The sequence below is a fragment of the Leptonychotes weddellii genome, chromosome 8, assembly GCF_054177405.1.
Source record: "Leptonychotes weddellii isolate Sample4059 chromosome 8, ASM5417740v2, whole genome shotgun sequence".
NCBI lineage: Eukaryota > Metazoa > Chordata > Mammalia > Carnivora > Phocidae > Leptonychotes > Leptonychotes weddellii.
Window position 1 is genome coordinate 8,739,042 of NC_138376.1, and position 20,710 is coordinate 8,759,751.

The window sequence follows — 20,710 nt, forward strand, 5'->3', positions numbered from 1 at the left end:
AGAAAAGACTGAGAGCAAGGACAACAGTTAGACCATGAATGTGGAATCAAAGTGAGAACTGGTGGTGGGTTGTACTAAACTAATATAATGCAGTTAGGAGGGATTGGGTGGTTTCATGAGCTATTTAGGAAGTCCAGCTGGTAAAATAGTGGCTGACTGAATGTTGGGAGATTGAGGAAGAAAGAGAGTCAAGGATTACTCCCAGGATTCTGATGTGAACAACCCAACTTCCCATTGCCATGAGATAAGGAACAGGGAGAATGAGGTGGGGTGGAGGCGGGAAGCCAATATAATGAGCTTAGCTTGAGGCATGTCAAACTTGAACACTCAAGTGGAGAAGTAAAATAGGCAAATGGGTATAAGATCTGGGGGTCAAAAATTAGGTTTGGGTTAAAAATAGAGATTTGGAATGTATCAGGGTAAAGGTGATCATTAAAACAAATGGAATACATGGGAATGTCTGGAAGAATTTTTTGAAAATGAGGAAACAAAATGAATTCAATTTCTTTAATTCAATTTTTTGAAAATGAGGAAACAAAATGAATTCAATTTCTTTAATAGATATAGGAGAATTCAGATTTTCTATTTCTTTTAGTTTCAGTTTTATTTTAGTTATATTTACCAAAAAAATTGTTCTATTTTATCTAAGTTGTTGAATATTGATATTCATAATATTCTCTTAATATCCTTTTAATATCTGTAGGGTCCACGGTAATGTTCCCTCTTTTATTCCTGATATTTGTAATTTGGGGCTCTAGCCAAGGCAATAGGGTGAGTAAAAGAAAAAAAAGCATTTAGATGGGGAAAGGTAGAAAGGAGTGAGTATATAAAGGCATGAGGAAACCTGAGTATAATGGATATATTCACTACATTTATTATGGCAATGGTTTTATGGGTCTGTATATGTCAAGACATGTCAAATTGTACACATTAAGCATGTTCTATTTCTCGTATGATGATTTTATGTTAAAGCTGCAAGAAAAAAAAGGCATACCGATTGAAAATGAAGTAAAATGGTCTTTACTTGCAGGTGATTTATATAGAAAATGATGATTTATACAGAAAATGCTAAATATTCTACAAAACAACTACTAGAATAAGTAAGTTTAGCAAGAGCACAGGATACGTGATCAATATGCCTAAACATTTGCATTTCTATATACTAACAGTAAAGAATAGGAGAATAAAAAATGTTTCAATTCTTTTAAAACAGAATTGTAAAAAATCATAAAATACTAAGGAATAAATTTAATTAAAGACATACAAGAACTGCCTGTTGATAACAATAAAATATTCCTGTGAGTAACTAAAGAAGATCCAAATAAGTGGAAAGATATACCATGTTCATGGATAAGATAATCCAGTATTTTTAATATGTTGATGGTCCTCATATTTATCTGTAGGTTCAGTACACTCTTAATCAAAATCACAACAAGAAACTTGTCAAAACCAAAGAGCTCATCCTAAAATTTATCTGTAAATGCAAAGGAAAGAGAGAGAGAGAGAGAAAGAAAGAAAGAAAGAAAGAAAGAAAGAAAGAGAAAGAAAGAGTCAGTTTGGAAGGCCTACAATGTATGATTTAAAGACTCAGTACAGATTTAGGTAATCAAAACAGATTATTAATCATTTTAGGTTATGCACATAGAGCAGAGGAATGTGATAGAGTCTAGCCATAAGACCACAGACATATGGTCAATTGATTTTCAACAAATATGTGAAGAGAATTCAATGAGCAAAGAAAAATGTTTATTAATAAAATAGTTCTGGAACAATTGAACAAATGCAAGAGGAAAACCAACTATGAGCCCTACCTTACACTTCATAAAAATTAATTCAGGATGGGTCATAGATCTATACTTAAAAGCTAACACTATAAAGATTCTAGGAGAAAACATAGAGGAGTATCTTTCTGACCTTGGAGGTAGGCAAAATATTTCTTAGAAAGAACATAAAAACATTAAAAGTAAGAGAAAAAAATAACAAATTGGATCACATCAGAAATCTAAAAAGTCATTAAGAAAATATTCCCAGTACATATATCGGATAAACATATGTATCTAGAATATACAAATCAAAAACAAGATTGAATTATTAGACCAACAGTTTCTGTGAAAGCCTACTAAATTTAGATTGAAGTAGGTACTGTTGACAGTCTTATGGTACCCTGGAGCCAGCCCAGGGGAAAGATTCCTAAAAAAGAGTAGCCTTTCCCAGACAAAGAAATCTCAGAACATGATCCAATCAGTCTCAGGATTTCATTTATTCACCAAAATATGGTTACTAAAATCTTACCAGAAACTTTTGTAAGCCAACTTGTGACACTGTATTTTCATGCAATATCCAGTTTAGCTAAACCCTCTGAATTTTGCAACTACAGAAAACCCTGGAGAATTTGAGAAGCTGCTCCAAAAGATTTCTGAAAATCTTGCATGTGGGTGGGTAATCAGGGCTGTGGTTATTTTAATTCAATAAAGGATAAATTTAGAAAGTTATCAGAGAGCCTAAGAATCTCAGAAGGAAACATTTGTACAGTTTCTTTTCTCAGGGAGCCATGCTTCAGAGAATAGTTTGGTGAGTCCAGTCAGAGGTTTATATGAGTGTTTGAATTTCTGCCTTTGAGTCTACAGTTTTCTGAGAATGATTGTTAAAGCAATATTTGCATATTGTAGAGGTTTTGTAAGGCCTTAAAAAATCAGAAGGATAAAAATACTTATAATTCCACATTCTGTTTTTCTTACTCATATCATCATAGTTTAGATTATTTTATATCTTGCTCTTTTTCTCCTAACATTTTATCGTAAGCATATCTCTATATTTAAAATGATCTGCAAACTATTTTTCCTTAACTATTTCCCTAGTTGTGGATATTTAAATTGCTTACAGTTTTCCTTTCTTTATGCAATGATGAATAATGCTGTAACAAACATCTCTGTATATTAATTTTTTATCTATTTCAGGATATATTCTTAGAATTCTACCCAGAATTCTATATTACTGTGTCAATGGATATGAAAAGTTTTAAGGATTTTGACATTCCATCAGACTGATTTCCAGAACCTTTATATCCTGTAACGAGTACCCTAAGTGCCTTTTCCACCATATTCTCTTGGTGGATATGCTCAGTTCAGAATCTATGCTAATTTAGTATGTGGAAAACACTCTTATTGGATCTGTTCTTTAGAAATGAGTAAACTTAGTCAATTTTTATTTATTTTAGTGGCCCATTTCCCAATTTGGAATATATTTATTCCAAGATTTAAAAGGTACTTTCCTACAGTGGTGTTGTCTGCTCTGAATATCTTTCCTACTCTTTCTTACTAACACTCCAATTTCCTTCTCCCAATTATGAAGGTTGGTTAAGATTCCACTCAGAATATCCACCAGATGTTGATGTGGTTGCCAGATAGAATTGTGGAGAAGGGATGGATACAAGAGATTGCTTTTAATTCTATCAGAAACTTGTAGAAGGCTGGTTTGAAATATTCCTATAGTAAGGATTGAAAACCATCAGTTTTCTAAAGTCATCAGAATAACTTAATATGAATCTTGATGGCATGTGACTTGGGCTTCAGCTCCTTATCATTTCTTATGAAGTTATCAAATTCCTGCATTGGCTGGGCACCATTAGAAGATGGGCACTCCCTATCCCTAGAGGTATGCTTCTTCTCTATATATCTTTTGGCAAACTGCTAGACCATTCTTAAGCATCCAAATCATGGAAATACAAAAGCATCAATGTCTTCTCTGGAAAAACATTATCCTCTCAGGTCTTATAAGAAGAATAACCTAAAAACGGGGTAGGCACATTGGCTCATGTGACCAATTAGTGGCAGCCATTGGACATTAAGATTTTCTTGTTTTAATGAAAGGGATACACTGGGTAAAGTAATATTGGAGAAGTAGGTGGTTAAAGAGAGGCATAAAGAGACAGCCACAGAGAAAAAAACATAAAGTGGAAAATTACAGAAAAAGACAGACACAGAAAGAGGCAATCAGACACAGTGAGAAAAAACAGATTGTATCTATGCATCTCTGTGTGTGTGTGGGTGGGGGGAGAGAGAGAGAGAGGGAGAAACAGAGAGAGAAGGGAGAAAGAAAGAAAGAAAGAAAAAAAGAAGAAAGAAAGAAAAAGAAAGAAAAGAAAGAAAGAAAGAAAGAAGAGAGGGAGGGAGGGAAGTAGGAAGGAAGGAAGGGAGGGAGGAAGGAAGGAAAATACTAATGTATAACAGGGGATTTAACTTTAAATATGCATTGCTGATGTCCCAAAATATACCTTTGCCTGCAAGGCTCCTGAAGGTTTACTTCAGTAGTTGGAAAGGCTGGCCTGATTTGCATGGTCGCTCCAAGGCTTTCCATGGTCCTTGTCCATGAGTCTGTCCCTTGTAGTTGATTGCCTCCAGGCAGAGGGATGCTTCTTGGTGACAGGAGAGGACAAGAGCACCCAACTACTGAACTGATGATTTCATTAGATGATTCTAGAATAAGGAAGGAACCAGCAAAATAGAAATCAAGGTGAAGGAACAAAATCCATAGATAATATATAAAAGACAGTATTTACATTTTTTAGATAACTTAGAAAGCCTTAAGAAATCCTAGGAAAAAATGACTAATTACTAATGAGGAATTAGGATCTTTCAGACAATGAGACCAGAAGGTCTGCTGTTCTTTGGCAGAATGTCTCCCTATGTTCCTCTATGGAGGAAGTCCTACTTGTCAGCCTCTTCAGATTTCGAGATGAGACACACGCTATAAAAGGACCTCAAGGAAGAAAATGACTTCAGATATTGCTGTTGAGCTTGTGGTTTGCTGCTTCCAGAAGAACAGGTGGGCAGCATACTCCAGGAAGTGCTGATGATCCACTCTCAAGGGAAACACCTGGAAAATATGGCAGGGATTTTGAAACAGAGAGAAAAAGCAAGATTTTCTGGAATGTTATCATCAGTTAATCATAATTAGCTATGTTTGTCTTGGTTTGATATAGGATTAGGAACTGAAGGTCCCCATGTACAGCAGAAGGAAGACAGGTAAGCTTGGGAATTTCCCTGAATTCTTCCAACTTCCTAATTATCCCCACAGGGAATAGACTGAGCAAAGTAATAATACAACCTTTGCTTGTTGATATTTAACGAAGTTAACAGAGCTTGGCTAAAGGGTTGGCATGCTCCGGGCTCCTGAGAAGGAGCTCTTCTTGCAAGACTAAGTGTGTGATTGCTTCCTTGTCACTGATCGGGTCCAATCTTTTTACCGCTCTTGAGATTTCCTGGCTTTGGCGTGCTGTCCTTGCCTTGCCCTGTAACTCTGCAGGAAATGGCATATCTAAGTCTGGAGATCTTTCTCTTTTGACTCAAAAGAGACCAGAATTTTTGGAAAGTATGAAACACCATAGACTAGAGAGATAGAAGAGCTCTTGTGGGATTTTCTTAGAAGAACCTGTTGCTTGATGCATTGCTTCTAAGTGTGCAGACACAGAAAGTTCATGGGAAGCATTTTCCCTTTTACTATGACTGGTGTTCTTAGCAATTATTCCAGGTCAATTAAGTTTGGTTTGGGAGATTGGATTTATTAATGTTATTAGCACACTTGGCACTGGTAATAATTACAATTTGCCAAGTGAGCACCGGGGAATTGACTGTTTAACTTAGGACCACATGACCATCTCTCTTCATTTATTCATTAGGCCTGGAGGTTCTAGCTCTATTAAATTCTCAGGACTTTTACCTGTTCACTCATGATTGCTTTCTCAAAACAACTTAAAAAGTATTTTTTCTTAGAAAGGTGACTTTTCACAAAACATGGCATATTTGTCATAAACTCTGATAAAAGTGCATATGATTAAATAAAACTGCTAATAATAAGTGTGTTAAGGAGAAATTAGACATCATATTGTCTTCTCCATTACTCCTACTTTTACTGCTGAAAATTGTATAAGAAATACTGGAATGTGAAAGACTTTAGTGCCTTAACACCATTCTGGTCATAGAGTTTAAGGTTAATTGGTATTAACTTGTGAATGAATGGGTGAGTGGATGGAGGGATGGATGGTTGGAAAGAGGAATGAACAGAAGGCCTTAAGTTTGGATAGTCGTTCCTGAAATTTGTCCATAGTACAGGACTGTTACTGATGCTTTGGGAAGGTACCCAATGATTATTTTTATGGAGCTTACTGAGAAAAATTAGACAAAATAAGTATTGTTTCATTTCTAGCCATAACTTTTAACAGGCTCTAGCACATTTTGCATCTAAAGTCTGCAGACTTCTGAAATTATTGGACATCATAGACAAATAATACAGTAGCACCTTTTTTTTTTTCAGCACAGCAAAACAAGAAAGGAAATTTTAGAACAGGTATAAACTGGTTTTTATGATTTGAGACTTGCTTTGGCAGAATATTTGCCAAGAGTTGTGTAAGACCAGCATGATGAAATGTGGTATTTGTTTAGCCCAACAAACATTCACTGAGAACCTACTCTGTGCCAGGAAGTGTACTCAACACTGTGGGACCAAGAATGAATACATCCCTTTTTGCCTCTGAAGATCATACAGTCTCATGGAGAAGGTGACATACGAATAGATGATGTTGGTACATTATTTTAAAGTGATACAATTACCACTAGTAATATAGGAGGAAGAGTAGACTATGATATTCTTGAAAGTAGTGAGTATGTAAGTCATCTTTATTTCTTAGTGTCTAGAGAGTCTCTGGTAGACTGTAGGGGCTTAATATGTAGGTTTTGAATGAATGAATGAACGCTGGTAGTTGAACAAAAACTTCTTGAAGGAGATGAGGTCTAGAACATCAATAATAATAATAAGGATACTAATGATGATAGCTAAGATTTGTTGCAAGTTTTATTATGTGCACTATTTAAAATATTCATTCATGTCATCTTCACAAAAATTCCAAAATAAATACTATAATTATCCCTGTTGTACCAAGGATAAAACTAACACAGAGATAAGTTAAAAATTTGCCCAATATCATCCACTAAGAAGTATTAGAACCAAAATGCAAACACAGCATTCCCTAAAACTATGGAGGAGCATTCTAGGCACAAGGAATGGTAAAAGCAAAGACAGAGCAGTGAGAAATCAATGTTTGCAGAGATCTACTAAGGATCTTGGATTTTCCGCTGTAGATCAGAAACCACTGAATTGTTTAATCAATGAAGTGAACTGATTAGAGTTGTGTTTCAACAGAGTCAGTTGCTGGGTGAAAGGTAGTGGTAAGCCTTCGGGGTATGATAGAAAGGGTACTGCAGGATAAAGAAGAGTTCACCATGTGAAAGCTGTGAGGGAAGGGAAGGGTTTGGGGCACTGGGCAAAGCATATGTAAAGACTGCATGATGAGACAGCATTTCCAGGGAACCTAAAGTACATCAATCTGGCTGTAACATGAATTTTAAGGGTAACTAAGAGATGAGGGTAATGAAAGATGTTGAAACTTGTCAATGGGGACCATATTGAGGAGCCTGAACTTTTTTCTTAAAAAAAAAAAAATGTAACCACTGAAGAGTTTTTAAGCATGGGGTGAGATGATTAAATGTGTGCTTTAGAAAGATCTCTGTTTGGTGGAAAGTAGATTGGAAACTTGCAAGACTGTAAACAGGGAAATGTGTTTAGATGTTGTCACTATAATCTAAGCAAGAGATGATGGTGACAGAAATGGGGGCACCAGGGCCTGAGAGATACTTAGGAGATGGAACTGACAGGGCTTGTCCATTGATTAATTGATTGATCATCAAAGGCAGGAAGAGGTGAAAGGAAGAAGAAGAGTGGTTGTACATTCTGGCTTGTCCAGAAGAGTCCTAGTTGTGCTAGAGCAATTACTATGAGCACCTCTTTTCACTCTCTCGAGTGCAACAGTTCATATGGCAAATTTACGGTTATTCTAGTTAGAAGTAAAAGATGTTTCCCAGGGTTTTGGTTTGAGCAACACAATGGATGCCATTCACCGAAAGAGGGAATGAAGGAGAAAGCAGGTTTCAGGATGAGGTGGTGAGGCTGAGTTCTGGACAAAGTCAGGTTAAGTGTCCAGGGTGGGAAGAGAATGGGAATCTTGAAAATAACACGGCATGTCAGGGCTAGAGCTGTTTCTCATGGAATCATCTGCACAAAATGGCGGTCTTGGATCCAGCGGAGACTCTAGAGCAGCTTGTGCAAGGCTAGGCAATGCTCTAAGACATTTTGTCTTTAGGACCAGGTGGTTGGTGAAAATTTGGGGAAAATCAATGAATTAAATATTTTCTGTGTGCCTACAACTGAGTGGATGGATGTTTGCCCTACAAGGCTGATTATTGGAAGGCTTCTAATGAGGGCATGCTCATAACTGGTGTCACTGGGACTGCTCCTGGTGCCCTGGGGCATAGGGTCATGCTACTTCCCTAGAGAAGAATATGAGAGTTTGTTCTTGTCATGAAGGAGCTTATTGTCAAGTTAGGGACATACCACTAACTATTGTCTCGTTAGTGACACATGAGAAACAATTAAAATGATGAATTTATTTTTAAAATGATACATTTATATATTCTAAGTTGGCAGTACAAACTAAGAGTGTTTTAGAATTTCAAAGCAGGGAGAGAACATTGTAGGCTGGAATAGTGGCAGCCATTTGTCGACTTGGCATTACATTTTCCTGAGATGTTTTTGGGAACAGGAGTAGAAGGACCCCAATGAGCAATGCTTTGGGATGAGTTTATGCCAGCTCTTACATTACTGCCCACTGTCTGGCTGCATCTCTGGATATCTGAGATGGATCCGCATTAATATCATTTCTCCAGCTGACTATAGCTAGGGAGACCACGTGGACAGCTGCAGGGGGTGGGTGCTGGGCCTTGGCATTTAGGAATGGGCATCCCAGGCTTGGCACACGCAACAGATAATGAGCAGAAAGAGTGGGCTGAAAACCAGTCTGGCATACGTGAGGAACATTAAGGAAACTGGAAGTACTTGAGGGTTCATGCTGAGCCATAACAGGAGTCAAGGCTCAGAAAGATCCCCTGCTCTTTGCCTGGGCTCTCCTGCCTTGCTTAGCTTAGCAAGCTCTTACTGATCTTTAAGACCCAATCCAAATGGCATCACCTACACGAAGGCTTCTGTGACTCCTCCAGACAATCAGGCAGTCCTCACTGTGTGCTTCTAAAGCATTTGTTTACGCCTCTTACCATAGCATCAGTCACATTGCTCTGAACTTGTTTGCAAGTCGGATTCCTCCATTGGACTATGAGTTATTTGAGGACGGACCTCAATTTCTGCCTTCCCTGGCCCTGAATACAGCGCTCAGCTTAGAGAGGGCACTTGATTGCTGTTAGCAGATAAAAGATTTAAATGACAGATATAGGGGCGAGTTAGCTGTCCTACCAAATTAATTAACAGTCCCTCGGACATGCTTCCCCCTTCCCTGTCTCTGCCCTGTGCAAATCAACATCCCCTTCAGTACAGTGCTCTCCTCTGCTCTTGACCTCTACATCTTGTGCATTTTTCCAGGTCCTGCTCAACGTTTTCATGCAGCTTTCTCTGACATGTGACATACCTCCTTGTCAACAATCTTCAACTCCTCTGACCTCAAAGACTCTTCCTCTCCTAGACCTGCATTCCTGTATTTGATAGATGAGGAAATGGAAACCTGCCTTCGTCCTGACGTTGGGCAACGTTCATTGTATAGAGTGGGATCACAGCTCCAGGAAGCTCCTTGCCATTGTCCAGGCAAGGCTGAATAGAGTTGAACAATCCAAAGGAGCCAAAACAGAGACCTTCTGTGTACAATGGCAGCCCCCTTGTCCCTAGGCTCTGGTTGGGTTTCAATGTGATTATGCATCAAAAGTCTTCCAGCTCAGCCCTAGAGCTGCCTTTGCTTTCTGTGCTCTGCTTTGTGACTGCAGTGGGTAAGCCTCTAAGGGAGAAATATTGCCATCTTCTTTCTAGATCTTGCTGACCTTCTTGCCTAGACTTCTAAGCACAGCCAAACGTTAATAACACCATTTTTTCATTAGCAAGTTCTTAGTGGAGCACTATATCAGGTAAACCCAAATAAAAGTGCCAGGACAAATAGTTCAAACACTCCAGTGTCTCCAAGTGGTTGTCCTACCTGTAGTTAAACTAAAAGGAATGATCGCTGCTTTTCTCCCCTGGAGAGCTTTCACCAGTTTCAAAGTGGGCCAGTAACTCCCCGAACAGAAGAGGAAGCAAACTATATTTAACGCAGTGCCTTCTTGTTTCTGTTTTAGCCATTTTGGCAAAACCACTTGAAAAATGAAATCTTTTGGCCTAAACTCAGTTAAATCTCAGATGCAGTTACTGTGCCAAGATAATTCCAATTTAGCATCACCTTGTATTATTTAAAGCTGTGAGTGAGGATGTATTCGTAGGGGCCATTGAAAAGAACTGGCTTGGAATTTGGGACCTTGCGTGTTTGCTTTTGTATGCTTGCAAAGGGGGGGTTGGATATCAAAATATATGGTAAATGGGGGTGGGGACAAAGGTAATCGCCTGGTTTATCCATTCAATGAATATCTTTTTGAGCACTTTGTGCCAGATAGATACCATACTAGGTGCTAGAAATAAAGCAATAAATAAGACCCAATCTCTGCTCTCAAGAGGCTCTCGGGGATTCAAATATTTATAACTGAAATGAGAAGTCCTGAAAATACAAAGTGCTAAGTGGTGTATGTGGGGCACCTACACTTAGGGAGGAGGATTCATTTGAGCTGGAACTTAAAAAATAAGTGAAGTTTGCATGGGGAGAAGAGCACTCTTGACAGAGGGAAGAGCTTGTGAGAAGACAGGCATGAAAAGGCAAGGAATGTTCTAGAAGCAAGAAGTGATGGCAGGAGATAGAATGTCTGGGGGGCATGAGGGACATAAGTTGAGGCAGATTCATAAGGGTCTGATACATCATAGTAAGGACTTGAGATTTATTCTGTAAGCACATAGAGTCATCAGTGATGTTTAACAAGAAAGGAAGTCAGCAGTACCTGGAAAGCATGACCATGGCAAGTAGGAGGGCACTCCTGAGTATCAGATGAGAGACGAGGAAAGTCTAAGCTAATGCACTCGGCCATGGGAACCCTATCAAGAGATATTTTGATGATAAAATGCATAGGATTCAGTCTGGTTAAATTTAGTTGTGAAGGTGAAGGAGGGATTAAGGAAGGTTCTGATTTCCAACTTAGGTGATGAAGGATGGTCACAGATGGGACACAAGAAGAGTCCTTGGTCACATGGAGGAAAGTGAAGGGAAGATGAGCTTGTCTGGAACCTGTCACATCTGGGGGTTGTCTACAGAGCATCTTGGTCGACTGTTCACCAGATGTGATGCCTGGTCTACCCCAGACCTGAGGAATCAGAATGTCTGGCAAATAGGTGAGTCCCCTCCAAAAATAGCTCCTCAGGTAATTTTGATAAGACCCTCCCACCCCACCCTGGTTGAAAAGGGTGGCCTCCCTTTGCCCTTGGAATAAAACCCAATGCCTTTCCATGACCTCAAAAGCCCTGTGGTCCTGCCCTTTACTTACCTCAATGCCTCATCTTGACCCTGCTTCACTCATTCCACTCGAACCCCACAGGCCTTGTTTCTATTCCTGGAACTCCCCAAAAGCTCTTTCTCTTCTCAGAACTTTTTCCTATGCTGTTGCCACAGACCTTCCAGATCTTCCCATTTATGACTTTTTTGTGTGTCATTAAGGCCTCAGCTTAGAGTGATCTCTTCAGAGAGGCTTTCTCTGTCTACCCAATCTAGAGAAAACAGCCTTCCTTAGGTCACTACAACATGACCCTTTTTGTTGGCATCACAGAACTTTTGTCATAAAAAAATTATGTTGTTTATGATTTGGGGTGTCTGTTGGGGGTGCTGTGTTTTTCCCCGCCCCCACCACTCCCCCCATACATGCCACGAACACAGGGTCACAGCCCTTATAGCTCTAGTGCTTAGAAGAGTCATTGGAGCATACTGGGTGCTCAGTAAACATCTGCCAAAGGATCTAATAAGGGAGGGGGGTGAGGCAGGGAAGGAGGCAGGGGGACCATGGGAGCCCCACGCATTTGGATCTGACTCAGAACGCAAGAACCAAGGAGGTCTTCAGAAAGAAGTGAGGTTGGGTTGAGTCTTGAAAAACAAAGAGGCACCAACCAGGTTGAAAGAATGGACTATTTGAGCAGGAGTGGTCTCAGATGAGGCAGAGAAATATCCTAGGGCCAGAGGCTAGACCCTTGCCCGGGACCCCACAGAGCATCCCTTGGTTGTTGACGTGTGATGTCGCAGGCCTTCCTTCTGGCAGATCTGGCCCCTGGTTCTGCTTCAGCCCTCTCTACAGAAGGGTATGCCTCTGTGTCACCTCTTTTCTTATATTCTCAGTCTGGTTTCTTCTGTTAAATTCTTATCAACTACAAGCATAAAATTAGAAGAGGTAATTTTGAGGAAAAAAAAAAGAAAAAGGAAAGTTTGAAAAAAAAAAACCCCTCCACTCCATTTTCTCTTTTTGGTCGACACCTGCGGGAGCCTCATCTCTACTAAGGAAGCTGGACTCTGAGTGTCGTCTGTTTGAGCCACTGCTACGTGCTGTTTGTGCAAGATGCTGGCAAGGAGAATGCCAAGCGAGTGCTGTTGCTCTGGGCCCCTCTAGAAAATGAGATGCCTGTCTCCCCAGGGCACTCAAGAGAGCCAAGCTCTAAATAAAATAGAGCCACATCTTCACGGGAACTCTCGTGCACTGTATTCCAAGGACTTCTTTCTGCTCGTTGTCTTTAACTGACATTTAGAACTTGAAGGCAAAGCTTTCCCTCCTTGCTTCCTTTTTCCTCAAACAGCATCCTTATTTCTATCCCTTTCCTTTAACTCCACATCAGAAACAAAAACTCCACAAATTTAGAATCACTTAGTTATAAACATGAAGATGAAGCAGGCACAAATTTGAAACAATGGAAGTGAGTATTTTCCTTATTCAGCATTTCCCCAAACGTCAGTCATTCATAGGTCACCGTGGTGGCTTTTTCCCATAGGCACGTAGTGTCACGCGATTGCTATTTTTCTTTGAATAGACTTCTTTTTTCATTTTTTACTTATCTTCAGCATTATGAAATCATCAATAAGATGCTATATTTACTTTTTTAGAGATTTGTTTTCTATTTTAGAGAGTGAGCATGAGTGGGAGGGTCAGAGGGAGAGAGAGAGAGAATCTCAAGCAGACTCCATGCTCAGCATGGAGCCCAACCCAGGACTCTATCTCATGACCCTGAGATCACGACCTGAGCCGAAACCAAGAGTCAGATGCTTGACCGACTGCACCACCCAGGTGCCCCAAGATGCTATACTTATGAACTTTCCAAAGGCACATTAAAATAATCAACTATAAAAATAAAAAATGTGTATCCTTCTCAATAAAGCTGGGGGGAAAAATGTCCTTTACCAACTAAACTCATCTCATGAAGTTTCCAGAACTTGGGAAACACTGGCCCAAGGCTAAGATCTGACCAGGTTACATCTACCATGGTTGACCTGACTGCTAGAGAGGATTCTGAGCCAACCATAAGATGTTATGTGGCTTCTGCAGGCCTGTTTGCTGTTCCTTCACTGGGATCCAGTATTACTGAATTCTAAAGAGTGTTTTGCAGGTTGATCAATTAGTTAATATTCATGATCATGCTTTGCAAATCAAGAGAGTCAAAGGCATGCTGAATATCATGATTTTGAAAACACTTCATAAGCAGCAATCTCCCTGCATACCTCAAAGAAGAAAGTTCTCTTTCAGGCCCGTAGAACACTGTCCCTCCTGCAGCATCATCTCCCTCCTCTTTTCTCCTGCTGAATGTTTCATAGTCTCTCCAGTTTTGTGGCTTTTATCCATGGTCTTTCTAGTTTTTCCTCTGGGGCTCCACGGTGCAGATCATACCATTTGCTCTGAAGGTGTGGTTGCATGTTTTGTGACCTTTGTATAGATCCATTTATCTAGGTTTGGAAGGCAATGAAGTGTTCCATATCAATGAGTCTTTAGATAATTAAAGCTTATCCTCTGTAAGCTCCCAAATATTTTTAAAAATCTGAATCATTTTGATAGAACTCTTTCTAAATATATTACACACTTGATTGCCTTCTTATATAAATGTAATATAATTTCACCCAGGGAGACGGCAATATGGGGATAATAGAGGGAGCATCTCAAATCAGCCTGCATTTGCTTATTCTTGTGGTTTTCTCTTTGACCCAAGAGTGACACCATCACATACTAATTAGGTTGATTTTTTTGTTGTTGTTCTGACTCCTAGGTCCTGTCTTCAAGGAGCTCACGATTTACTGGGGGAAGTGGATATGTAAATATATCAAAGAGATAATTAGTGATAAATATTGTGAGAGTCTAAGAACACAGAGGGTCAAGGACAAGTCACAGTCTTATTTGGTCAGGAAGAATGAATGAGAGAAATAAAAAGACGATGCTTGAATTTTTAAAGATGAGAAGTCCATCTTGAGGTGCCTGGCTGGCTCAGTCGGAAGAGCACAGGACTCTTGATCTCAGGGCTGTGAGTTTGAGCCCTATGTTGGGTCTAGAGATTACCATAAATAAATAAATAAATAAATAAATAAACTCAAAAAAAAAAAGAGAGAGAGAGAGAAATCCATCTTAAGGACCAGCAAGGCAAGTTAATTTGAAAGGAGGCAACAGTATGCTTAAAGACACAGAAGCCTGATGGAGTGATTTGTTGATAAAATTTGCAGAGACTGGAATATAATGAGTATATTTGTTTGCCCAGCCCATTGTCAATTTTACTTTGATTGCAATGAGGAGCCCTGAAAATTTGTGAAGTGGCATGATAAGATCTAGCTTTTAGGAATATCCCTCTGGAGCATTCTCGCATTCACCAGCTATTTATTAAGTACCCACCATATACAGAGATTTATCTAGTCATGTGTGATAGAGAATTGACCAAAGCAGAAAAATTCCTTGCTCTCATAAAGGTAGATTGAGGGTGAAATGTAAATTAAGCCAATTAGGAGATAAATCAAATTTGTCCAAGGGATAAGTTTTGAGAGATCTTTGCATGTGTAACTGACCGACATTGATCAGATATAGAAGACAATTCTAGGAACACTCCCAGATTCAGGCTCAGATGGTGGATTGCTGGTGGTGAGCATTAACTGAGACAGATCAGCAGCTCTTGAGGGAAGAGACAATCTCATCCACCGTTAAGAGCATTCTCTGGCACTGTGGATCTAATCTCCCTCCTAGTCTGATCCAGATAATCATTCTCTCTTCCATGCTACCTCTATATCTTGTACATGACTTCTAGTTTTGCTTCTATTGTTAGATTACAACTTACGTGTTTACTTGACTTTCTCTCCTACTGTTCTCTGAGATCGCATTTATCTCTGCAAGCTCAAGACCAAGCACCTAGATACTCGGTACTTCAAGAAACCTTAGTGGAATTATCAGTAGTGAATGGAAGGAGCTAAGGGAGAGAACAGGGGGTTTTGACTGGGGGGTGCTGTGAGCAAAGGAGTAACCGAGCAGGATGATTGTTTAACTTTGAACATGTTGAACTGGGAGGGCCTGTGGGACATGACTATAAGGAGAAAGAACAGAGCCTTGGATATATATGTGGGATTCATCAGCATGTATTAAGATACGGGTGTGGATGATATTCTGTGGGCAGTGTGTTTCTAAGAATTTTCCTCTTGGAGTAGAAAAGAGAGGGCTCAGAATAAAGGAGGGGGCTGGTATTAGAAGACCATGGGGTACTCTAGAAACAAAAAGAGATCAAGACTGGCGAATAGAAATAGAGTTTCCAGAGAGGTAGGAGGCAGACAAGAGAGTAATGTCATTAAAGTCAAAGAAGAATAGAATTTCAAGGAGGCCAATGCCAAATACCACAGAGATACCAACTAGATAAGGCGAGAAAGTATTCACTAATCTGGCAACCGCCTTGCCTAGGATTCAGTGTCATAGTGTAATGGTGGTGCCAAAGCCAGGCTTGTAGCAAGATGGTGCAAAACAGTACACCTGTTGAATGCAGTCTGTTCTTCCAAGAAGCTTCAAGAAGGGAAGGAATAGGAGAGGGTAATTACTGAGGATGATGGGAGCTATCACAGAAGCCAGAGAGAGGTTCCTAAATTGAGAAAGATTGAAAAAATATATATATATATAAAATATATATTTTCTACTGAAGTGACAAGAAGAGGCTGGGGACATGCAAGAGGAAATAGCTGGTGGATCAAGGCCCCTGAGAAGCATAAAAGATACCGAGAACAGGTGGAGGAGTTGACTTTGAACCTGAGGGGGGCATCCAATTCTTTCAGGACAGGAGGGAAAGACCACAATGGATATTTGTGGCAAAGGGGGCAGGAACTTGAGGGAATGCATGGTGGATGGCCTGAATTTCCTCTGTGAAGTGCGGTGCATGGATGTACAGAGTCAAGAAAGAAGAGAACGGAAGGAGGAGGCCGGGGGCCTCAGGAAAAGTCTTGAAGCCTTGGAACCACACCTTGAGGAACAGAAGAAGGACCTGGCCATGGGCGTGTGGAAGAATACCAGAGAAGCAACTGCCCCACGCATCTGCCCAGCCTGACTTCCATGGTTTATTCTAAGTGCCTGAATCTCCTACTATACAGATTCCAACAAACCCCCTGGTGTCTCCGTGCGGCCTGCCTAGGAGGATGATTTATCCTTCCCCTGTGCTGTCAGGTGGGAAGAAGAGCTTCCAGCAGGAAGCAGCTAAAAACACTGCCCCTTGCAAACAAAAGATGCTTTCTTTTCTGTCCCTGCCCACTGTCCCCTTTGAAGTATTTGGCCAGTGGGGGTTGAAGTGTTACTTTCCTGCACATAGAAATTGTCCTGAGACTTGATCTTAAAAATTTCCTCTGCTTGTCTCCCCTACCCCCGACCGTGTGTGTGGGCTACACTGGGTTGTTTACTCCGTGGCAAAAAGTCCTGAGAAGCTGTGCTTTTATGTCTTTGGGTTGGTTTTTTGTAGTGAATTCTGTTTCTTCCCTCCTTTTGTCATTTACTCCTTGGATAGCTCTTGTGCTAGTTAACAAAGTACAACAAATTGAATGGCTTAAAACAATAGAAATTTACTCTCCCACATTCTAGAGGCTAGAAGTCCAAAATCAAGGTGACAGCAGGACCATACTTTCTCAGCAGGTGACAGGGAAGAGTCCTTTCTTGTATCTCCCTGGCTTTTGGAAGTTGCCTGCAGTCCTTGGCAGCCCTTGGTCTGTACCTGCGTTACTCAAATCTCTGCTCCCTGTCCCTATGGCCATCTACATGGCGCATGTGTGTCTGTATCTGTCTTTTGAAGATAGCAGCCATTGGATTTAGGGCCCACCCTACTCCAGTATGACCTCATCTTAACTAATTACACCTGCAACACCCCTATTTCCAAATAAGCTCACATTCTGAGGTTTGGGAAGACCATGCATGATCCGGGGGACTCTAGTCAGCCCAGTATAGCCCTCTCTGTATTTCCCGTTGTAAATGTACTATGTGTGAGCTAGGATGTTAGTGTTGCCAGGCATGGCCTCTTGCCCCCCAGCTTTTCTGAGCATCTGGAGTCAGTCTGCTCTCCTCAGTCTTTAAGCTGGCTCCAGCCCCCCACTCCATTTTCTGGGACTCTTTCCCACCAGATTTCCTAGTGAGGAGACGTTACTATCTCTACTGTAAAAGGTCTAACCATGTCAGCTCTCCTCCAAGTGTATCTCACATGAAGATAGTAGAGTAGTTTGGGGATTCCTGACTTGTGGTCAGCCCCCAGCGGGGAGGGGGGGCGCGTCTAGAAAAGGGTCAGAGGTGCTTGCCTCTAAGCAGTAACTATTAGCGTGAAAATTTTTTCAGAGTCTTTGTACCAAATGCAAGCTACCTACCCACCTGAGACCCCCAAACTCTCTTATAATGAAATATTAAAACTCACGTTATTTTGGATTGCAGAGTATGTGTGCTTGCTGATAAGTGTATTTGATTTCCAGAGATCTGAGGATTTATGATTATTATTACTATTTTCCCCTTTTTGCCATGCTGAGTTGTAGTCGGCAATTTAGCCATGAGATATGATTTTTGCCCTTTCCTGATTTCCATTTTTAATTTACAGACTTCCACTTGACCTACTTACCAGGGAATTAAGGCTTCAAATCTGCAGGTCCCCTATGCCTTCCTTACCCTCGTGCTGAGCCACACAGATAGATGTTGCCTTCTTCCCACTGAGTACAAAGGAGTGTCCGTCAGGGAACTGTGGGCAGAGATACACGCTGGTGCCTTCTTCGGTGACTCTGTGTTCTCCATAACGAGCTGGTGGTCCCTATATCCATTGCCAACATCTTCACTCATTCACTGTGTTCCTCAGAAGCTTTTCCCTCACCTGTTGTTCCTATGCGGAGGGACGACTTCTTACCAAACACGCTGGACAGCCACTGTCCAAGTCCGTAGAGTTTTCTCGGAGGTGGGTTTCCCCCCGTCTGCAGATAGACGGCCTCCCTTCCTTCAGTCAAGGACATATGGGTGTCAACATGAGCTGAATCAAGGGACTTGTAGTGGCTGCCAGGTGGAAAAGCACAAATAGGAGTGTTTATAGGATGGCAGAAACGGAACTGGGAGAAAATGTATAGAGGCATAGACAGAGGTGCTTGTCCAACGGAAGAATGACCTCTCCCTCTTTCATCTCCATTCAGGAGTTGCCTTTTGGCCCATCCTTGATTTCCCATACTTACACAAATTCATATTACGCAGCATGTCTGTTCCTCTTACCTTTTAATCCACCTTGCCTCCCCCCACCCCTTGGAATATTTATGACTGGGTAGCTCCTAGTGATTTTGGTCATGCATTAATTTATCTTTGAATACTTTCTATTTCCTTCGTGGTTTTCTCTTCAACAGCTTTATCCTGTTTCATTTCCCTCAGCACTTTCCCCTCTCTTCCAAAATTAGCTCTACTAAAATTTAATGTCTTTAGTTTCCCCTTCTGCTGTGGCTTCAATTCTCCCTGGTATCAACACAACTATTATTAGCCATGCTCATGGGCAAGGCTGCCTCTCGCCCTCCCGCCCCCTCCGCTATGCCCTTGGTCCTGGATCCAGACACACACGGCTGATCTCGCTGCCCCTCGTTGCCGCGGTTGGCACGAAGAGCCGGCCTACGTTAGGGTTGGGGGGGGGGACACACCTCTCGCGAACGTTCTCTCTGCTCTTGGCGTGTCCTCCTTTGTCGAAGCGGACAGAGTGTCCCGCTAACGGCGCCCCCATTCTGATCCCATCCACGCTGCCTAAGCTTCTGCGGCAGTGGGACCGCGCAGTTACCCCGCGAGTTCCCTGGGGACCGGTCAAAGGGACCGCACGGAAGAAAACCACAGACTGATTTTTGTACCGTGCTGCGTTTTCTGACACTGCCAAACACTCACGTGGCATGTGCACACACTCCCTCTCGGCTTACCACTTTCAAGATGTTCCGTCTGGGCTTGCTCTCCGCTGTTTTTAGGGGATTTTATTCAGCATTAAACTTGAAAGCCTAATTTGATGGACGCGGCTGAAAGATTGATGCAGAAATTGTTGCTGTTTATGCTCTCAGCCTTCTGGAATAGTGGAAAAATACTCACCTCTCCTGAACATTTGCTCCACTGTGGGTGCCAAATTATCTAACAGCCACTCTCCCATTTGACAGCATGGTATTTATTTTTAAAAAATTATGCATTGTGGTGTCTGTTTCTGTCTATGACAGGTTCCTTGTAACAATGCTAATGTTTTGTCTTTACCTAGTGCCTTTTAATTCAAGAATCTTGCAGGGCTCTGGGCGCTCATCACCTCTGTGGAATTCCATAGAGGAGGAGGCAAGGGCGGAGATGAAGTTATAAGAAGAGCAGAGCTGTGTGGCGGGACCTCAGCAGCCCTGCTCTCAACCCCTCGGATGGCCTTTTATCTCCAGTTGAGTGACTCATTTTTCTTTCTGTCACCCCACCCCACACTCACCACCCCACCCCTGCTTTTTCTTAGTGGTAAGGAGCCTCCCAAATCCCTCTCTTTCGCTCTGCCATCCCCCCACCATTCAGGTTTCCTAACATGGTGCTGGGGGCAAGGGAAGGTCCTTCAACTCCAGGAATGAGGACTTCACTCCAGTATGAGGACTGGGTGAAAAGATGTCCTTTCTTTTCCAAAGGGAAGAAATGCAACGAGTCTTCCATGGACATTTCTCATCTAATAGTTTCCTTCCATAATCCCATTTAGCATCTGATATGCCTTTGCTTATTTATAAATAAATCGAAATTATGTTGATTCAGGTCCTTCCCTTTAGTACCCATTTTGAGCAGGATACTGTGTGGTAGGGGTTGGGCTGTGACACAAAGATGAGATTATGACATGTGGCCTCCCCTGGAGGAGCTCACAGTCTAGCTGAAGAATGCAGGTGGAAGGCAATACACACGTTTCAAGGAGAAATACAAGGCTCAGCAGGTACTACCATAAGGGAATACCATACATGGTTGGGGGACCCAGGAAAAATTTTCTTTAAAGAGATGGGAATTGGAATGGTTTTAGGGGACAAAAACAATATTAAAAGATCGAGACTGGGGAGAGAACAATGCAGACAGAACAATGAAGATAGAGAACAGAAAGCAGTCCACGTTGGCTCAAGTGCAGAGGAGAAGTAGGCGGGGGTCAGAGAGTCAGAGAGGGAAAAATGACTAAACTATTGGCTGGAATTTAATAGCAGCAGGTCTCGATTGCAGATGAAAATTTCTACATCAGT

At 41.3% G+C, this 20,710-nt stretch overlaps 1 long non-coding RNA gene across 1 annotated transcript; it reads right to left on the bottom strand.

Moving 5' to 3' along the window:
- Positions 1–1,123: 1,123 nt before the first annotated feature.
- LOC145722811 (uncharacterized) lies at positions 1,124–18,507 on the bottom strand. Its single transcript, XR_014147378.1, has 3 exons — positions 18,091–18,507; positions 4,274–4,475; positions 1,124–1,474 (listed from the first exon to the last, which is right to left on the bottom strand). It is a non-coding gene; the product is annotated as an uncharacterized LOC145722811 (long non-coding RNA).
- Positions 18,508–20,710: the final 2,203 nt, after the last annotated feature.